The sequence below is a fragment of the Sarcophilus harrisii genome, chromosome 5, assembly GCF_902635505.1.
Source record: "Sarcophilus harrisii chromosome 5, mSarHar1.11, whole genome shotgun sequence".
Classification (NCBI taxonomy): Eukaryota; Metazoa; Chordata; class Mammalia; order Dasyuromorphia; family Dasyuridae; genus Sarcophilus; species Sarcophilus harrisii.
In genome coordinates, this window is record NC_045430.1 from 81446672 (window position 1) to 81466673 (window position 20002).

At 32.6% G+C, this 20002-nt stretch overlaps 1 protein-coding gene across 1 annotated transcript in view; it reads left to right on the forward strand.

Annotated features, from left to right (window-relative positions):
• Positions 1-20002, forward strand: part of LRIG3 (leucine rich repeats and immunoglobulin like domains 3) — a 59933-nt gene that overhangs the window by 15073 nt on the left and 24858 nt on the right. The gene's annotated exons all lie outside the window — the stretch shown is intronic.

The following is a 20002-nucleotide window of genomic DNA, read 5'->3' on the forward strand; positions in this document are numbered from 1 at the left end:
CTTTAATCAAACTAAAGTAATTTTTCTTGTTGGATACTTTATATTGATGGAGCCTCATTTCTGCAGTATGGACGCTTCTTCTGCCATGAAGATCAGCCTTTTCATTGTCTTAATATAAATATTCTTCAAAAGTCAGACATAGATATATCTAGTTTAGAAGGTAAACATGCATTTTAATTTATTTTTAATTTTATTTTCCATTCCAAATTCTTTTTTTTCCTCCTCTGTCCTCCCTTCCCCTGCCCATTATGAAGGAAAAAAATAAAGCCTATTAAAAATATCTGTAGTTATGTAAAACAAATTCTTGCATTAGCTATGTTCTCCTATCCCCCACAATAAAAAGAAAGAACAGAAGAGAAAGCATGCATTTTTAAAGTGAAGGTAGATTTTGAGAAAATAGTGAATATTTATTTTTTCTGTAATTAAAAAAAGTAAGCAGATATGTGGGAGGGCAGTGATGGTAGTGAGGAACTATTGCAATTTTTATAGAAGCTCCTACAGGAAGAATCAATAATCTTGAATCTATGCTCTCCCCACTCCTAGAGGAGGCTAGAGTGAAGATGCACCAGTGTGAAAACATTACCATTGATAGAAACTCAATTTGGAAATTGACGCCCTAGTAATTATGAATCATTAGTTTCATCTGTATATACAGTGAATAGTATTAGGTTTAGGAAAATAGCAGCCCTTTAGTTTTAAACAACAAATGTTGTTTTATTTAACTAAAACAACAAACATATATTCTGAATTTTTTCAATAACAAACAAGTGCTTCTAACAGGCTAGTATTTTAAAATTTTAATTATTCAGACATGTAATTTAAAAAATATAAAAGTAGTCAATTTCAGCTTGGACAATATAATAAATTCTTTTTTGTTGTTGTTTCTCTCTTTAATCATAGACTAGAAAATAAAAGATGAATTTTCTAGGATTTTTTTTTTTATTTCTTTAACAGTCTCTCAATTTAAAATGAATCAGTACCCTAAAATATTTTATAAATTTTCAGGAGAAGCTACTTTTTGTCCAGATCTCTGTGTCTATGATGACATGTGTGATTAATTTCCTGAGGACGTGTGTATATTATTTCAGAAGATCTTTTAGGGAAAACATATCATGGCAAATTTAAATAATTTTTAATTTGATCTTGGAAGACTGGATTTGAATGTCTGCATTGCTGCTTTTACTTCTTTTTAAACCTTTTATGAGTCACTTATGTCTCTAGGATTTAGTTTGTAAAATATAACTGAGATTATCTATGACTCTTCCCTATTTGGTCTTTTTTTCAGTAGCATCTGACTTTTCATGGCCGCATTTGAAGTTTTTTTGGCAGAGATACTGGAGTTTGCTGTTTCCTTCTCTAACTCATTTTAAAAGACAAGAAACTGAGACAAATATTTAAATGAATTGCCTAGGATAAGTGCCTGAGACCAGATTTGTGCTGAGGAAGATGAGTATTCCCGACTTTTAAGTCCAGAATCTTATCTACTATTCCACTTAGCTGCCCCTGATTATTCCTTACAACTCTAAAATGTATGATAATATGACTTTGTTCTTTAGCTTTTGACAAATTACTTTTATTTCAGGAATCTCAGCTTCCTTACTACTAGTAGTAGCATTATTGACTTCAAATGAGATAAACTATGCCATCAATAGGCAAATGCTATATTTTTTAAAAATCCAGTTGAATAACCTTTTGGAATCCATAAAATTATTACTGATGTACACCACCAGCTGATAGAACTTTTCAGAGAGTTCGTGTTGTGTTGTATCTCAGCTGCTGTATTTAGAAGTGTGTTTTATTAGCTTAAAATATTCCCTTCCCAAAGTCATAATACACAATTTGAAGGGGAAAATTTTCCTTATTTGTTTTTCTTCAATTTTTACTAATTCATCCTTCTCCCCTCCCACTTTAAAATAACAACCTTTGCTGGCAAAATGTTTTCATTAAGTAGACTATGCTTTGTTAAGAATGAGACCTTTTTTTATCCTCTATTTTTTAAATGCTGACCTCTAAAAATCACATAAAATTTTTACAGTAAAGAATTGCTTAAGGAAACAGAGACATATAAGGAAATCTAGATTCCAGTTAGCTTTGGCACTAATTACTTTGAACCTTGGAACAAATCATAATTTTGGGAAATTTTGAAGATTAATTGAGGTGGTCAGTGTGGGGAGTGGGAAAGTCTAGACTAAAATCTGTGCTTGCATAATTTTCATCAATTTTACAACAAAATATTCCTAACTGAAGGAGAAATAGTAAAAAAAAAATAGATTATTACTTTTGTCTTTCCCTTTGTATGTTTGGTTATAAATACAGATCTTTGTTTTCACATAATGAGTGTGTGGGTGGCCACCCATGCTGCAGTGCCTAAAAGTTTTCATACAAGGCATATTGACACCTATTTACTCTTTAGTTTGGATTTACTTTCTTCAACCTGCTCTCAACATAATGAGGTTTCCAAAGTTTGAAGTCCCTCTACCATACAGCTACATTTAAAACTCTCCAAATCCCACTCTTAGCCTGTTATGAGGGCAATAAAGTCATCCTGCCCATTACTTTAATTCTTTAGCTCCCTCCAGTATATTTCTACTTATATACATCTAACTGACAGTGATGCCACTTTTAATCCTAAACATAATCATTTCTTTAATAATAAGGTAAAAGAAATAATAGCAATATCACAAGTACTCATAAATTAATGTAACTTCAGGAATAATAAATATATCATAGTTTATACATAAACTTAAGTCACATCAGTCAGCATTTAAGGAGGAAAGTAAGCATGAGCACAAACTTGCTAAGCAAACACATGAGTAAGGAAAATCCATCAGCTTGGGTAACTAACAACCGTGGAATTTTAAACTTCTTTGTCCTCTTTGTGTCTTAATAATTGTCCAGAAATGTTGCTTAGTGAAAGTAGATTTGGGATAAACAGATGCATCCACTGCTAAGTTGATCAGCACTGTTTTCAAATAGCATGATATCTCAGTCTCACTAGTTAATCTGGATTAACTTTTCTGATTTCTCTGTTATCAAGCTGTGCTTGGCTTATGGCTAATAGTCAAATTATCATCTACTTTCTATAATCAGATAAATTCCATTTATCCTATCATCTGATAATCATCCAAGTGTCCATATTTCCTCAATTATTTTTAAGTTCTCTATCACTGAAATATATTATGTTTTCCATTTACTCCAATTAGTTACATTCTCCAATTGGTTACATTCTCCAACTGGTTACATTCAAGGTGATCAACTATTGTTTCAGAATTCTTAGACTTTACTGAAGTAATTTTTTTCTTAGAACATTGATCTATCTATACCCCAGAGAAGGGAACTCTCAATTCCAACTTAATTCAATAACTGCTTTTCCCAGAAGCAGACCAGTGGCACAATCTAGTGAGTCATTACTAGCTTACACACATACAAATGTACACATGCACATGTTTGATATTTTCCCATATGTTCATGTTGTACATTATACATTATACCTAACTAGAAGATATTTATATTCTGTAATGATCTTTTTGAGTTGTAACCTAGATCATCAAAGAATTTAGAAGTGTAAGAAACCTTAAAAGTCAATTGGTATAGGTTCTTTTCTGAGAGTACTCTCTGATGTACATTTTTCAGTATGCGTTTTTCAAATTGCAGTGTGTTAAATGCTGGAGAAACAAAGATAAAACAAGATACATAGCTGTTTTTAGAGAACTTACAATCCAGTAAACAGTAAGATAAAGGCAAAGATAATTATATTAAAAGTTACAAAATGTAATCTAAACAGAATTGAATAAAAAATTCAGAAATGAGGGATTGCTTATAGCTGATATGGATGATGGAATATGGAATCATGGAAAGTAGTCCCTGAGCTATGCCTTTAAGAGGGGAATGGTCTCAAGAGACAGGGGATGACAATCAATCTAAGCATAGGGTTGAAGCTTGACACAAGTTGCCATGTCATATTTAAACCATGTTATAGAGGCTTTCTTATATATAAACATTTTAATTGAATTTAAAATGGAAGTCAAATGACTAAAATCATTTTTAACAAGTTAGTGGCTTATACTGAAAAGGGTCCTAGAGTTATTGTCTAAAGATCTAAGTTTGATTCTTAGCCCTGCTCTTACGTAACAGATGCTTCTATATGAAATATCTAGTTAGATAGATAGAAAGATAGAAAGAAAGAAAGAAAATACCTAGATAGATAGCTTAGTTATGGAACTTTTTAAATTTTGTTTTGCTGTCTTGGGATCTCTTCAGCACTGTCTAGTGAAGCCTATGGATCCTTTCTCAGAACAATGTCTTTAAATGCATAAAACACATAGGATTCTAAAGGAAACCAATTATATCAAAATGTAATTATCAAAAATTTTAAAAGTTCACAGATCTCCAGTTAACAACTCCTGGTGAAGAAAGGGTAAGGTTAAGCATCTCTCTGAATCAGCTTCCTCATCAGTTTTTGCTCCTATAAAGGGAAACCAGAATTTGTACTGCTCACTCCATTACTAGAATATTGTGAGGAAAGTGCTTTGTAAAATTTAAAGCTTTGTATAAATATAAAATACTCTTATTTCAGGTTCTAGAATTAATGTCTTGCTAAATCTTGGTAACCTTTTTTTTTCTAAAAAGGCCAATGTTAGATATTTTATAGAGTAGATAAAATAGCTGGTAAATAATTATTCAAAAACTATATGTCCTTCAGCAGTCTTATTCACTTATGTCTTTATTTTATATAAAGGACTATCCATTTAATTTTACATTTTTGTATCAAAGAAAAGTCAGTTGTTAGATGTACTTAGAGTAGCCCTTTGACCCTTACCTTTTAAAGCATGATTTGATTGACATGTGAAAACTCTTTTGATTGTCTCTAGAAGTTCAGTATCAAAACTGTAGATGTCTTTATTGTGCATATATGGATGCTACATGATAATTATCTTTTGTGTTAACCTGGCTTCTAGTTGAAAGGAAATGGAATTGACTTCTATTTTTACACATCTCTTTTTTTAAGTACCCCTTGGAATAATTTAAATCCTAATCATGAATCTGGCTCCTTTGCAGAGGTTTCCTCAGTTGGCAGCATTCTTTGATGCCATCAGGCCAGCCTAAACAAGTTTTCTTTTAATGAGCCTTTTTAATTGTCTTTAAAGTGTAGTAAAGAAGAGAGCTTATTTTTATCTACTCTAGAGAGATCCTTTCCTTCACAAATCTCTTTATTAAAGAAAAAAATTCTTGCTACTTTGGAGACAAATAGCTTTTATTCTATATGAACTTATTTTAGGCAGAAATTTGCATTTGATATATAACACATATTCCATTCAAAACCACACACATGTACATATGTGTACACACACATATATATACACACATAATCTGTTATATGCTTATATGTGTGCACATGTATAGATACACATATACAAAAAAACTAGAGTGTAAACATGCCAAATTTGATTTCTTGAACATTTTTTAATGCTTTTATACATAGTGCAATTTATGTAGAGAAAAACAGCATTTTCAAATAAGTCCCAATTTCAAATCTGCCCCAATTAATATGTCCATTGTATTTGCAAGATATCAGTTTATAAAAATGATTGATGACTTTACCAGTTTATAATTTGCATTAATTATTGGATTAAGAGATGTAGCCAATAGATTCTAAAATGTGGAATATTAAATGATGTGACAATGCCTTAACATGAATTTGCTGTGAAAACACACACACACACACACACACACACACTTTAGAGAGGGTGCTATATGTGCACACTTCCTTCCAAAAAGCTAGAATTGCACATCTTGGCATGTTACAACTAAAAGGCCTAAGGCTGTGTCTTGTCTTGTGCAATAGGTATGAGACAGTTGCCAGGTGTTGACAGTTATTTCTTATTCATATAGATGCTGTAATTTGGTTGGTTAAGGAATGTCTTTGTGAAAAAAACTTGACATTCTAGTTCTTCAGTAACAAATGGAACCTTAGATTCTTTGCTTTCTTCCTGGGGTACCCATAAAAAGAGGTGATAATTCATTTTCATCTGAATACTCCACCTAAGAAGACTTGGAAGACCTGAAACAAAAAAGGCCATTTCATGTTTTTTAATATTTTATGAGGAGTTGGTGGAATAATTGCTTCTTCAAGTTTAATAACTGGGAAAACAGATTTATGATGGTTCTTTTAAAAAAAATTAGCTAGTCATTTATACCATATATGTAGTCAATATAGGTGCTGTTGGAATACCTAAACTAGAAGACTTATTCAAAAGAATAAGAAAACATTTACATAGGAGAGTAATATACCAATCAATTTTATGTAGTGATTATAAGAAATTGATTTTTAAGAACTGACAAAGTATCTCTTGCTTCTTATTGGTTCTGTGCTCTTTGATGAGTTCTCAGATTTCTCTGAGTAGTAGTTTTCCCATTTATAAAATGTAGAAGTTGGACTCCATACTTCTTTCCAGATCTAAAATTCTATAGTTCTCTGGAATTGGTTTGTATTGCCAAAGGGTTTTTAATAGAAAGTGCGAAGTCATTGTATTTGTCTAGCCTCAACTACTCCTTAGTCAGTTCTTTTTCTGGTTCTTTGAATATGACCTTGAAACACGATGTTTCCTTTGGGCTGCTCTTCATTTTATAAAACCAGCATTGTGATTTATTCAGTGATAACTTGTGTGAAAGTAATGTTTATTTACCCAAATTGGTCTTGAAAATATGTGATTTTTTTTTAAACATTTGGATTTTTGGTAAGCTAATACTTAAAAAGTTTTACAGAATGCATTTATAAAATTCAAATGTGAAGACTCATAACTTTTAAAAAGAGGTTGTTAAGCCATCACTGTCAAGTCTTCACAATGTTTGGTTTGCCATTTTTATGACTTTCATATAAGGTACATAAGTATATACTTGTTCTTTAGAATGTTGTTATTTCAAGTATAATCTTGCTTTACTGGGAGTTGTAAGTGAATTGATTTTGTTTATTTGGAAAAAATATATACTCAGTTTATAAATTGTGATATTAATAGTGGTATAGATGATTTAATGCCTTTTTCTCCTAGTAAAAATATTTGTATATTGGAAATTTATTCTCTTATTCCCTATATATAAAATTCCAAAAATCATAAATATTTTTTATTTTTGATCTTTTCTCTGAAAGAACAACTCAAGGCCACCCTTTTGGCATTTGCCACACAATTCAGGGATAGAATAATGTCTGAAGACTTGTGTCCATATTATATGGTTCCCATTCTGTTTCTTTATGTAGATTGAATTGCTTTTTGCTTTCTTTTGCTTTCATTCCTGACACCGACTGAGAAGTGGCTGTCATTTTTCCAATGACAACTTGATAGTGGGGTATCAATACAATCCAACGCCTGAAATCATAGATTGGTAGTCAAACTGGAGAAAACTGGGAACCATACCATTTCCATACTCTCATGGCCCTAAATCTATTACTGTATTACTGTACTCAAAATCTGAAACAGAGGTGGTAGATGACCCTTTGTTCCTCATCAGTCACTTTCCAGGAATCTGAATGGAAGTGGGGAGAGCATCTGACCATTTTTGAGAGAATTGTCAAATCATTACCCTAGTCTGGAGGCAGATATAGAGAACTGCACTGTAGCATCCTCCTGTCTCCCAAAGGAGATTAAACAGTATCATAATAAGCCTCCTTTGGACATGTAAATTCATGTATAGATATTCCCCTTTTCTCTTCTCTTGTGAAGATATGAGGTTTTCCTACAATTGTTCATGAAGTAGATAGGGGTAATTGATCAAGGCTCCTAATCATTTAAAATCTGAAGAGCTTATATTTGCTTATAGTTGTTCCAAGTGCTTCAGTGAATTAAAGGAGTTGAAATCTTGGGAACATTTTGTTTTCATAGAATATTTTAGTTGAGTTCATTTTTCTTTCATTTTTTGAGAAGGAATATGCTTCAGAGGAAACAAGGAACTAGAAGCTATTTTCAAAGTTACATTGGGAAGCTAATTCTCAGAACTTATCCTTTACCCTACTGTTTGGTTATTAAAATTGCTTTCAACTTGAGGTCACAACTTAATCAGAATATTTGGCCAAATAGGCATATTCACCTAATTTTTTCTAATATATAATGTTTTATTTTTTCCCTTTACATGTTAAAAATTTTTAATCCTTTTTTAAAATTTTGAGTTTCAAATTATTTTACTTCTCCCAACCTCCTATAAATGATAAGCAATCAAATATAGGTTATATGTGTGCAAACACAGAAAAAACTTCTTTATTAGTCATACAAGGAGAAAATTCCATTTAAAATGACCATAGACAGTATAAAATTCTTGGGAGTCTACCTGCTAAGACAAATTCAAGAATTATATGAATGTAATTACAAAATACTTTTCATAAAATTAAGGCAGATCTAAACATTTGGGAAAATGTTAACTGCTCATGAGAAGATTGAACTAATATAATAAAAATGGTAATTCTACATAAATTAATCTATTTATTTAGTTCCATACTCCCTAATTTTTAAAATAAGAAATTCAGTTTTTTTCTGATCCCTTAATTTTATCAGTCCTAGTGTTGCTCAGTTGGCTAGGGAACATTTATATCAAATAAATTTTCTTTTGCTTAAGGGTATCTGAGAAGTAAATCCCTGCCATCATTTCTAATGTTAGGTTCCCTGTTCTTGTTCCCAGAAGTAAAATAGTAAACCATGATGTAGCATATGTATTAGAAGTATCATTTGACGAAGTTGGCCATAAAATGACCTTTTTAATGAAAACCCCATTTGTACATTCACTCCATTGTGAAATAGGAAATAAAAGTCCACCATTTTTAGGGAACCTGCTTCTTAAGTACATTGACTACATTGTGAAATGGGAAATTAAAGTATCAGGGAACCCATTCTTTAATATATTTTGCCTAGCCCAGAGTTGCTTTTCCCTCAACTACTTGAATTCATCTGATTCAGGGCTTCAACAAAAGTGTTCCCCAAACTCTTTACAATGAGGTGCTATCCTCTTGGCAAAATTTGTAATTGTTATTTGTTTTCTGAAGTGCTGGAGCTGATACCCCATTAAGTGTGAAAACTTGTTTTTGATTAGTGTTTATAAAATTTACTTCAGTCTAGAAGACTGATTTCATGTATCATTCAGTGTATATCTTTTTCGTTAAAATAAAATTCTATTTGGCTTACATTTTTTGCTCCTCCATATATCATTCCCTTATTTTTATACTTTAATTTTCCCTCTGTTTTTCTGTGAATCAGGAAAGGTGCAATTCTTTCAACATGGAGCTTTTTTATTGTTTTGTTTTCCTATTATAACTTTAATTTTTAGCCTTTTTTTTTTTTTTTTTTTTTTTTTTTGGTAACAGAGGTCTTGTAATATATCCCTCACAGTGTTAACCACAATCAGGGTCTTATATATGATAGGTGCTCAGCACTGTTTTTTGAATGAATGGATGAATTCTGTAGATAAATCTTTTTAAATCTGTCTGTTAAAGTACATCAATTGACATCAATTTGCCTGCTCTTTCAAGGTATTGTGTTTTAATGTAAGTGTTTTGAATCTGTCATCTGCAAACATTCTCTTCCTCAAAGGAAAATTATTTTAACAGTTATTTAAATAAAAATTAATTTTCTTTGAAATGTTATACATTTTATGTATTTAAAATGTGATTTCAAGACCTATACAGATTTCCTTAGACTATCAAGAGGGTCCATGACACAAAAAATGTTAACAATGCCTGTTTTAATCTATTTTAAAAATATCTTTTTGCGAACTTGTTCTGTTTCCAAGAGTTGTCTTTAAAATATGGGTCTTTAATTTCATGTCTCAAGCCATTTGTTGGGGGAAATCTTGGGGAGTGAGTCAATAAAAAAACATCTAGCCATCTCTCAGTTATTTAGGAAAAAAATATTCAAACTGTCCATTGATATTTGTTTGGTCATTATCCCAATTTCTTCTTCCGTAGAAGTATGTGTCTGTATTAAACAGCAGAGGAGCAAAAATTCAGAACTGATAACACTTGTTGCTTGTTACCAGTATAAGTTCAAATTGTTGGCTAAAGGAAGCTCCTTTGATGAGTTCTGAATTTTATGAATTGTTTTATTGAAAATTGTGACTTAGCGATATGTAATTGAAATGTTGTAGAAACTAAAATGGATATTCAATGGACAGTTGAATGTAGCATCCTAGCAATTTTTAGTGTGTATGTGTATCTTTCTCTTACAGCAGTATGATCAAATTGTGTGGTGGATTGCAGGTGAAGGAAGGATTTGTCAAGGAAAACCTAAAAGAAATAGGATTTTTTATTATTTCTTGTTGCATTAGAAAATAGGAACTTCTTGTCCTCCCTGGATATCCTTATCTATTCCCCATTTCCTCCCCAATCCTAGTATTTGACCATCAAAGGATAAGTATAATGTTTTTTAGAAATTAATTAGAACTTAATGTGCTTCATAAAATCAACATGATCAAAATATTCTTGTCTTGGGCAGAAGAATTGAAACACTTGCTTAATCATGTCTTGAATAAAAATAATACAATTTTACATGACATTTGGTACTATTGTAGCTAAATATAGAATATTAAATATTACAAATGGTAAAATTACTGAGTTTTTAAAAATATGTTTCCAGAAATTTAAGGATTTAAGTGTTATTCTGGGAGAAGTAATGTGGTACACTGAGCTGGATTCAGGTCTATAGGAGGTAGCAGCTATGTGAGGCTGCTAAGGTAGCACATTAGATTGAGCTCTAGATCAGGGAACAGGAACACATGGATTTACATTTGGTCTTAGATTCTTACTAAACTGTGTGATCCTGGGTAAATCACTTTAACCTCTGTCTGCCTCTGTTTCCTCAATGGTAAAATGGGGATTTAAAAAGCACCTACCCAACAGAGTTGCAAGGATCAAATGAGATCTGTTAAATGCAAGAACTATAAAAATGTCTATTTTTATATAGTTGGAGAACTACATCATGAAATCATAGGAACTCTTATTGCTTTGTACTTTGGGGATTTGAGAAACTTTGATCTTATCTTCTTTATTTTCCTCTTGCCCCCCCCCCCCGGTGTGAAGCAAGGCTCCTCCACATACCCCGTTTAGCTAGTCCATGTCAAGTGGCATCTTGCCAATTAGTTGGAGAAGTAACTTGAAGCTGGTGTTTGGACTTGATTCCATTTCATCAAGACAAACTAAAAATTTTGTGATACAGGGACCATTCTCCTGTTAGTTTTAAGGAATTTTTGTTTTATGGGGCAGAGCTGACACAAAGACAGCCCTGTGTAAGGTACGTCTATAACTGAACACTTTCACACTGCAAATTAGGAGGCGTGCAGTTCAGGAAATTGTTGGCTTTGGCTGGAGCACACTTTTACTGCAAGGAAAATTTTATTCGTCACTCAAGTAATTGGCAGTTTTAGTACCTTGTTAATAATTACCTTATAAATAAACTGATGTATAAACTAAGTCTAGTATGACCTGTTATCTACCTTGTAGCCTTTACTTAGCCATTGTGATAGACACTTGTGTATTCTTTTCTCTTTCCTCTCAGAATACTAATTTTTTGCATTTATCATTGAGAAAAATAATTTTAATTAGACATTATTATGTTTTTATTATTGTTAGGTAATGGTAACTATACCAGCTGAAGCCTGGGGGCTGAAATCTGCCCAAAACTTGAAAGAAGAGAGTGGCTGGATAGATGGTTTTAAGCGTGGATATAATTAGGATTAGTATTTTGCATGTTGAAGGACATTCTGGTAATATAAGTATTTGAATTACATATTTGAAAGAGGAAAAATGGTCTCCCTCTCCCAAATCTGGTAATTTTAACCAACACCTACTGACCCCAAATCCTGTGGCTTGTCTTTTGAATTGAATCCATTTCTCTGGCATCTAAATTCACTAATTGTATCAATCCTATTTGTCCATACCTCACAACTAGATCAAGGAGGCTCATTTCCTGGCAGAGCCAACTCTGAAAAATAGGCAGAATTCAAGCAGGTCACAGCTGGCATTCATTTATCACTTGAATCTAAAGAAATATTTGTTTAGGGCTTGTCAAAATTTGAAGGCCTTGATAATATATGACTTTCACTTAGCACTGTGTTGTAGTGAGAAATGGAAGAGTCGTGGAATTCTTTGAAAATGTTTATATATGCCTTTTATTTTTATGTCATATTCATTTCTAAATAGCTACCTTCCTCTTATTCTTACTGAAAGAGCCCTCCAGTTGTGATGTTGGCTGTGTTTGTCAGACTTGGGATATTTGATACCTATTGTTCCCAACCTCTGATTTCTGGGTTAGAGCTTTGTTGGTCATTAAACTTACACTTTTGGTTCAGTTTTGTTTTATTATTCTTTCTGTTTACATTGTTCTAGTTGTGTATATTGTTCTCTTAGCTTTACTTAAGAACTTTTTTGAAATGCGTAGAATTCTAAGACAAAGATTCTTAGATCATGAATGTCCATCTAGATAGAGTTTTCAGCTCTTTTGCCAATGGGTATGACTTAGCAGCAAAATTGTAGCTGGACGAAAATTGATTCTATTTTTAAAGATAATCAGAGAAAATTCTATCATCTTTGGCACTATGTTTCAGTATAAGTTCTCAGAAAATTATTTTTCTGCAAGTAATTGCTTATGTTTGATTTCAAATCCATTTCTTCTTTTTACCTCCCAATTCTAATAGTTTCTTACAGGGGTTTTCAAACTTTTTTTAGAACATATATGCTTTCTAAAATTTTTTTGTGCATATACCCTAAAATAAAAAATAGATGGATAGATATAAATCTATCCATCCATCTATCCATCTATCTATATATGCCCCATATGCGTGTATAAATGTCTTAATGTTATGAGCATATACATGCATGCAAAATAGAAACTAAAAGGATGAGATAACTACAAAAGCAATATTTTAAAAAATGTTTGTTCTTTTGTTTTTAATGGTATAAAAATGCTTGGCTCTCACTAAAAGATTAAAAAAAAAACCAAGAGCACTGTGATTATATATGCTTTCATTCTTGTTGAAAATCCTTATGTGATACTTTAAGATACTTTGAAAGTCAGTTTATTTTGATGCATGTTTGTCATAACTGGAAAATGATATCTCCCAGAGAATCTGAGATTCACAAAGAAGATGTGTTATGCTGAGCTGTACCAAATAAATCATGATACTTATATTTTCAAACGCAGAAAATGTTTTTGTTGAAACTCAGCTAGCAAATGTCCATCTTCACAGCCACTGAGAAATAATAATAACAATAACAATAAATGTCTGACTTTTTATAACATGCAGGAGCTTTGCTAAACACTTTGCAATTATTATCTCATTTGATTCTCCCCAATGACCCTGTGAGATAGATGCCATTATTATCCCCATTATACAAATAAGAAAACTGAGGCAAAAAGAAGTGACTTATTCAAGGTCTTGTAGCTACTAAGTATTTGAAACCAGATTTGAACTCAGATCTTCCTGGCTCTAGGCCTAACATTTCATTCACCATGTCACTTCCCAGGAGGTTATATTCTGAGATCTGGAACTTGTCATACCAAGACCACAACATGCCAGGGTAGGCTGTCATTTCCAGGTGGGAGACATTAATTTGATTTAAGCCTTATTTTTAATTAATTTAAATGGAGAGTCTCAAGACTAGGGCTTTACATCTGAGATCTGTTGAGACTTCTTGAGCATTGGCTATAGAAGTTGCTTTCACTTTTTGCTGTTTGCTGCTGTTTTGTTTGCATTACTGTTGCTGCTGTATTATTACTGTGCTTCTTTGGCAAATCCTCCAGGGCCAATAAAACCCTCTTATGTTCTTCTAAGGGTTTGCTTATCCTGCTGCTTGATATAGGCAAGGGGAAGGGATGGAGGACTGGTAAAAAATAACTACCTGCCCTTCTGACTGACTTGGGAGGAAAAGGGACTGTTGACTACCCAGTGTAGCATTTATAGGGGTGAGGGGATAAAGAGTAAGAGACTAGCTTAAGTACTGTGACTTGGTTGTTTCTACCTGCTTGCCCATGTGTTCATATACCAAGGGATCAGCAGGCATGGCTGAAAGGATAGCATAGCTCACATGGACTTCTTATGTTTTCCTTTCTACTGTTTTCTTCCCAAATAACTATGTATTGTCTGGAATACTCCCAATTTTAGGGTCTATGGGGTATCAGATAGATATGAAACTAGAAGATGAAATCTGCAAGATGAGAGGGATTTTTGACAAACTTGGAAAAAGTTAGCACTCCTTCTAAGGTGGCACTGAGACCTGTTGCTGAACTATGTTTGGTTCTTTTGGCCATCGCAACCTTATTATTCAAAAACCATTTTTCTTTTATCCTTCTTCTGCAACATGATTTAACTATTTCTAACTAAACTACTAGGTCTTCCTCAAATTTGTCATGTTTTCTCTTACTTCCACACATTTGTATACTCCCTGTGCCTGTTACTGACTTTATTCTCCTATTTGCATTGGGCCTTTTCCTTTAAGGATTCATTTAAATATACTCTTCTTTGTTAAGCCTTCTCTAAGTTTTAGAACATTTTGTGTGGATATTTACTTTCCTTTTCCCCTTACCTCCCCTCCCTCATCTCACCCCACTAGCCATCTTTTTATATTATGTTTATGTGGTATGAATACTACCCATGCGGCAGGGATAAATGGTTCAATAGAGTGACCACACATACTGGGTGTTCATCCCTCTTCAACCTGCCATTCAACTCATGACTATGTAATTTACAGTTTTATAGCAATCTAAGATTATAATGGATATTTTATTTCTTAATAAATTTGCAACATTTTCTCATTAGCTAAATATAAGACCTATTCTAATTTATTAAACATTAATTTTTCATTGAAACCTCCTTTCCCATTTTAGTAATATTACTCATTTTTCTGTTTAAATAAATATTAGTTACTATATATATATATATATGTTTTTCTCTCATTATTTATGCTTTTGCTTTTTACATCACATATAATGAAAACAATAATAAATAAAAATATAGTGATATATTAATGTTCACAAAATTCCATTTTTAATCAATTTATTGCCACAGGCATTGCATGCCTTTAAAATACTTATATTTGATTCCACTTTTCTGGAAGCTCAGTCCCAAATTGTTTCTCTCTAGACAATTTTATTGTTGTTCAGTTGCCATGAACCCATTTGTTGTTTTCTTGGCAAAGATAAATGGAATGTTTGCTGTTTTCTCTCTAGCTTATTTTACAGATGAGGAAACTGAAGCAAACAGGGTTAAGTGACTTGCCCAAGATCCCTCAGCTACTAAGTGGCTGAGACCAGTTTTGAGCTTAGGAAGATAAATTTTCCCAAATCCTGACCAGTCTATTAAATGAATACAAGAAATAGTCTTTCCAAAATAGGCTATCCTACTAGACTTCCCATAGAGCCTTCTTAAAGTATACTTTACTACAGCACTATTAAAATAGTTCCAACAGGGAGAATTTTCTCCTTACTCTCTTCCTCTATTCACTACAGATTCGTGTCAATTCATTTTTAACTGGTTTTTCTACTTAGTTCAGCACAATTGTATTTTCTCCTATTATTTTCTCTGCTCTTGAAGTTAAATCAACAGTAGCTGAACTCTTAACTGTTTCTAATAGAGACAATAATAGTCTTCTTGAGAGGGATTAAAAATCACTTACCTGTAGATGCTGTCATCTTTGCAATAAAGATAGGGATATTTTTGTTATTTTTCTTTGCATCCTCAGGGCATTACATATAGTAGGTTCTTAATATTTATTTAATTGAATTGAAATGGAACTCTTATTACTGTTTTTTTTTTGTAATATTTTTATTTTTTTAATAGTTTTGTATTTACAAGTTATATGCATGGGTAATTTTACAGCATTGACAATTGCCAAACCTTTTGTTCCAATTTTTCCCCTCCTTCCCCCCACCCTCTCCCCTAGATGGCAGGATAACCAGTAGATGTTAAATATATTAAAGTATAAATTAAATACAAAATAAGTATACATGACCAAACCGTCATTTTGCTGTATAAAAAGAATCAGACTCTGAAATATTGTACAATTAGCCTGTGTAGGAAATCCAAAATGCCGGCAGGCAAAAATATAGAGATTGGGAATTCAATGTAATGGTTCTTAGTCATCTCCCAGAGTTCTTTCGCTGGGTGTAGCTGGTTTAGTTCATTACTGCTCCATTGGAACTGATTTGGTTCATCTCATTGTTGAAGATGGCCAGGTCCATCAGAGTTGATCATCATATAGTATTGTTGTTGAAGTATATAATGATCTCCTGGCCCTGCTCATTTCATTCAGCATCAGTTCATGTAAGTCTCTCCAGGCCTTACTGAAATCATCCTGTTGGTCATTTCTTATAGAACAATAATATTCCATAATATTCATATACCACAATTTATTCAGCCATTCTCCAATTGATGGGTATCTATTCAGTTAACAGTTTCTGGCGACTACAAAGAGGGCTGTCACAAACATTGGTGTAAATACAGGTCCCTTTCCCTTCTTTACGATCTCTTTGGGATATAAGCCCAGTAGTAACACTGCTGGATCAAAGGATATGCACAGTTTGATGACTTTTTGAGCATAGTTCCAAATTGCTCTCTAGAATGGTTGGATGTATTCACAATTCCACCAACAATGTATTAGTGCCCCTGTTTTCCCATATCCCCTCCAACATTCTACATTATCTTTCTCTGTCATTCTAGCCAGTCTGATAGGTGTGTACTGGTATCTCAGAGTTGTCTTAATTTGCATTTCTCTGATTAATAATGACTTGGAGCATCTTTTCATATGGGTAGAAGGAGTTTCAATTTCTTTGTCTGAGAATTGTCTATTCATATCCTTTGACCCTTTATCAATTGGAGAATAGCTTGATTTCTTATAAATTAGGAACTCTTAAAGCTACTTGATAGTAAGTAATATTAGACACAAAGGACAGGTAGGTGACCTGTCTTCCTGAGTTCAAATCTGGATTCAGATATTAGCTTTGTGATCCCTGTTTGCCTCAGGTTGATTATTTATGAAATAAGTTGGAGAAGGAAATGGCAAAATCACTCTAGGAATTTTCCCAGAAAACCCCAAATAGTGTCACAAAAAGTCAGGCATAGTTGAAGTGATTGAAAAACAAAAATATTAGATACTAAATATTTTCAAGATCTTATAGCCTTAATTTCAGATTTTTTTCTTTATCATCATCATAGAACTACATCATTTCTCCTCTAGAGTGAATTTGAAACAGACTAAGCATAACTGTTATTTAGCTGTATTTTATTTGTGGGGGAAAGAGGCAAATGATGACTACATTCTAAGTTATTATAAGTTATTTATATACATTACATATGTTCTGGGAAAAGGACTAGGAGGTCAATACATACCACAATCTCTTTTACCATCTGCATGTACAGTTCTATACTGTACTTTGAGAAGATGTGCTTTTTAATGATAACCATCAAGCATTGTAAAATTATGAATTATTGAAAATTGATGATTTGGGCATATTCACTAGTCTTAGGCAGTGACATAGATAGCTATATATACTTTAGAAAACTTTCAGCCAACTGATTTCAAATACCAGTTTTCTAAATTTTCTTTTACTTGCCGTTTTATTATAATCCTAATTCCTTTAGCAATTCACATGTGACTACATGAGACATGTTTTCAGAGTCTATCATTTTTGTCAGTGTAAGCAACACCTTCTATCAATGTAGATTAAAATTGTATCTGAGGAAATAATTTCTAGAGTATACCTAAGACACAGAGAAGTTAAATGATTTACTTATTTTCATCTTGCTAACAAACATCCAAGGTGGGGTTTGAATCCAGAATTTTTGGCAGCTTTTCCCCTTAAAAGTTGTTTGTTCCTGATGATTTACCTTTGTAAATATGTTGGATCTCTCTTAAAAATGACATTTTAGCTAATAGAACAAGCTCTTTCCCTACCTGAATTCAGCCAGGCATGATAAGGATGAAACATAAATCAGTCTGATTTCCATGTTCCACTGGGTTTGTTTTGTAAGCTGCTCCACAAAGGAACTCGGTTAGTGATGACTTTCTGAACATTTTTACTTCAGTTCACTGCATTAGCATACATAGTCTATTGTTTAAATCTTCATGATTGTTAATGCTGAGTGATTTTTTTTTTTTTGCTTGCTTATGGTCGGCAAGTTAGGAGAATGTTTTTCTAGAACGCCTTTTGAGCAGTTCCTAGTGTGTACCTGGTAGTTCTGAAGATAGATGTAAAATGGCAAAGCAGGAACATGGCTGCTTTCTACTAATACAACATTTCACAAGGAAGAAATAGCAAAGAAGGCATATAAAAAAGACTTAAAACACAAAAAAGCCAATGGAAATGGCAAAATCATATTTTCATTATGTAAATTTTAATTATTCATAAAAGCAATTTACTTAATACCATAAATCTTAGCTGTAGAACCAGGACAGGAGCATTAGAGGACATATACTCTAATATTCTTATTTTAGAATTGAGTAAATTGATACTTAACTGGCATAAGTGATTGCCAAAGCTTACCTACATAGATTTGAACTCAGGTTCTCTGATTCCTAATCTAGCATTCTTTCCATTATCCCACATAACCTACCTCTCAGTTGCATGGGTTCTCATGTTCATACATTCCAATTCCTATTTGAACAAGAGTTCTTCCATGGCATACCAGTTGAGTGGTCAACCTCCCAACTTTTGCTTAATAACCTTTGATAAAGTGGAACTGAGCTCCTCCTGAGATAGCCCATTCCATTTATGAATATCTCATTGTTAGGAATTTTTTCTCATATGTCAATTTTGTCTCTTTGTAGCAAATAACAATGACTCTAAATTTTGCCTTCTTTGGCCTTGGAATAGCCCTGTCTCAATCTTTTTTCCAGGATAAATATCCCTAATTCCATCAAATGATTATCACATGAAAATTTGAGGCCTTGTTATATCCATGATGCTTTCACTGAAATATTCTCTAGCTTACATATGCATTTATATAATAGTTTGTATTTAATAAAGCATGCTTATATGTTATCTCACATATTCCCATTTTATAGATGAAGAAATGTGGACAAGTTGCATATGTTGTTAAACCTAGAATTAAATAGTTTTTAGGTGGCAAAGTTATTTAATGTTGATCCTTTGAATCCAAACCCAGTATTCTTCCAGATACAGACCACTAGCTAGAGAGAACATTTATTAAAGTCTGAGTTGCAAAGCCACATTGAATTTAACTGCAAACTAATGGGCTTCATGTAGCCCTAGAATCCTATTACAGTAGACTATGGGAAATGATTGAGACCAAGAGACAAGAAGAAAAGAATGAAAACATTGTGAAAGGTATAGGGTAGATGAGTCAGGTTTTATCTTAAAGTTACTTACTAGGTTTTAAGAAATATGAGCTTGGGTAATAAAAGTTAAAAATATGGTAAAAATTTGTGAGGGGCAAATCCATATATCCTGGATATTGAAAATTTTCCTATTTCCAGAATGTTAACTATCAGTATACTTTCCTCCAATAGCAGCATTGGACTGCTTTTTTCTGACTTACAGCTATTCCTATGAGGCAGTGGGATATAGCTTAAGGAGCACAGAACTTGTTTAGAAAACTTGGATGAGATGAGTCCCAGCTCTGTCCATTGATGGCCACAGAATGTTGAGTCTATTACCTTGAACCTTTTGAACTTTAATGTTCAAATGTAAATGAATATGATGATATTTGTACTAACTACTTCAAAGTTTTTTTTTTTTTAATTTTGGAGAAGAGAGGGTTTTAAACTTGAAATGACTTTATAAACATGAGTTATTAATATACCCAGTATGGCAGTGCTTCATGATCTCATTCAATACAGATTTCTACCTATATTTGTTTTCTTGTATAATTTACAGGATTGTATAATTTAAAGGATTATATCCTCTCATAATTATCTTCTGATACATCAAACATGAGATTGTGTTTTCCATTTAAGATCATTTAGCATTGTTTTGGTACTAGTTTCTAGATTTTGTGCTGTCCACCCCCTTGT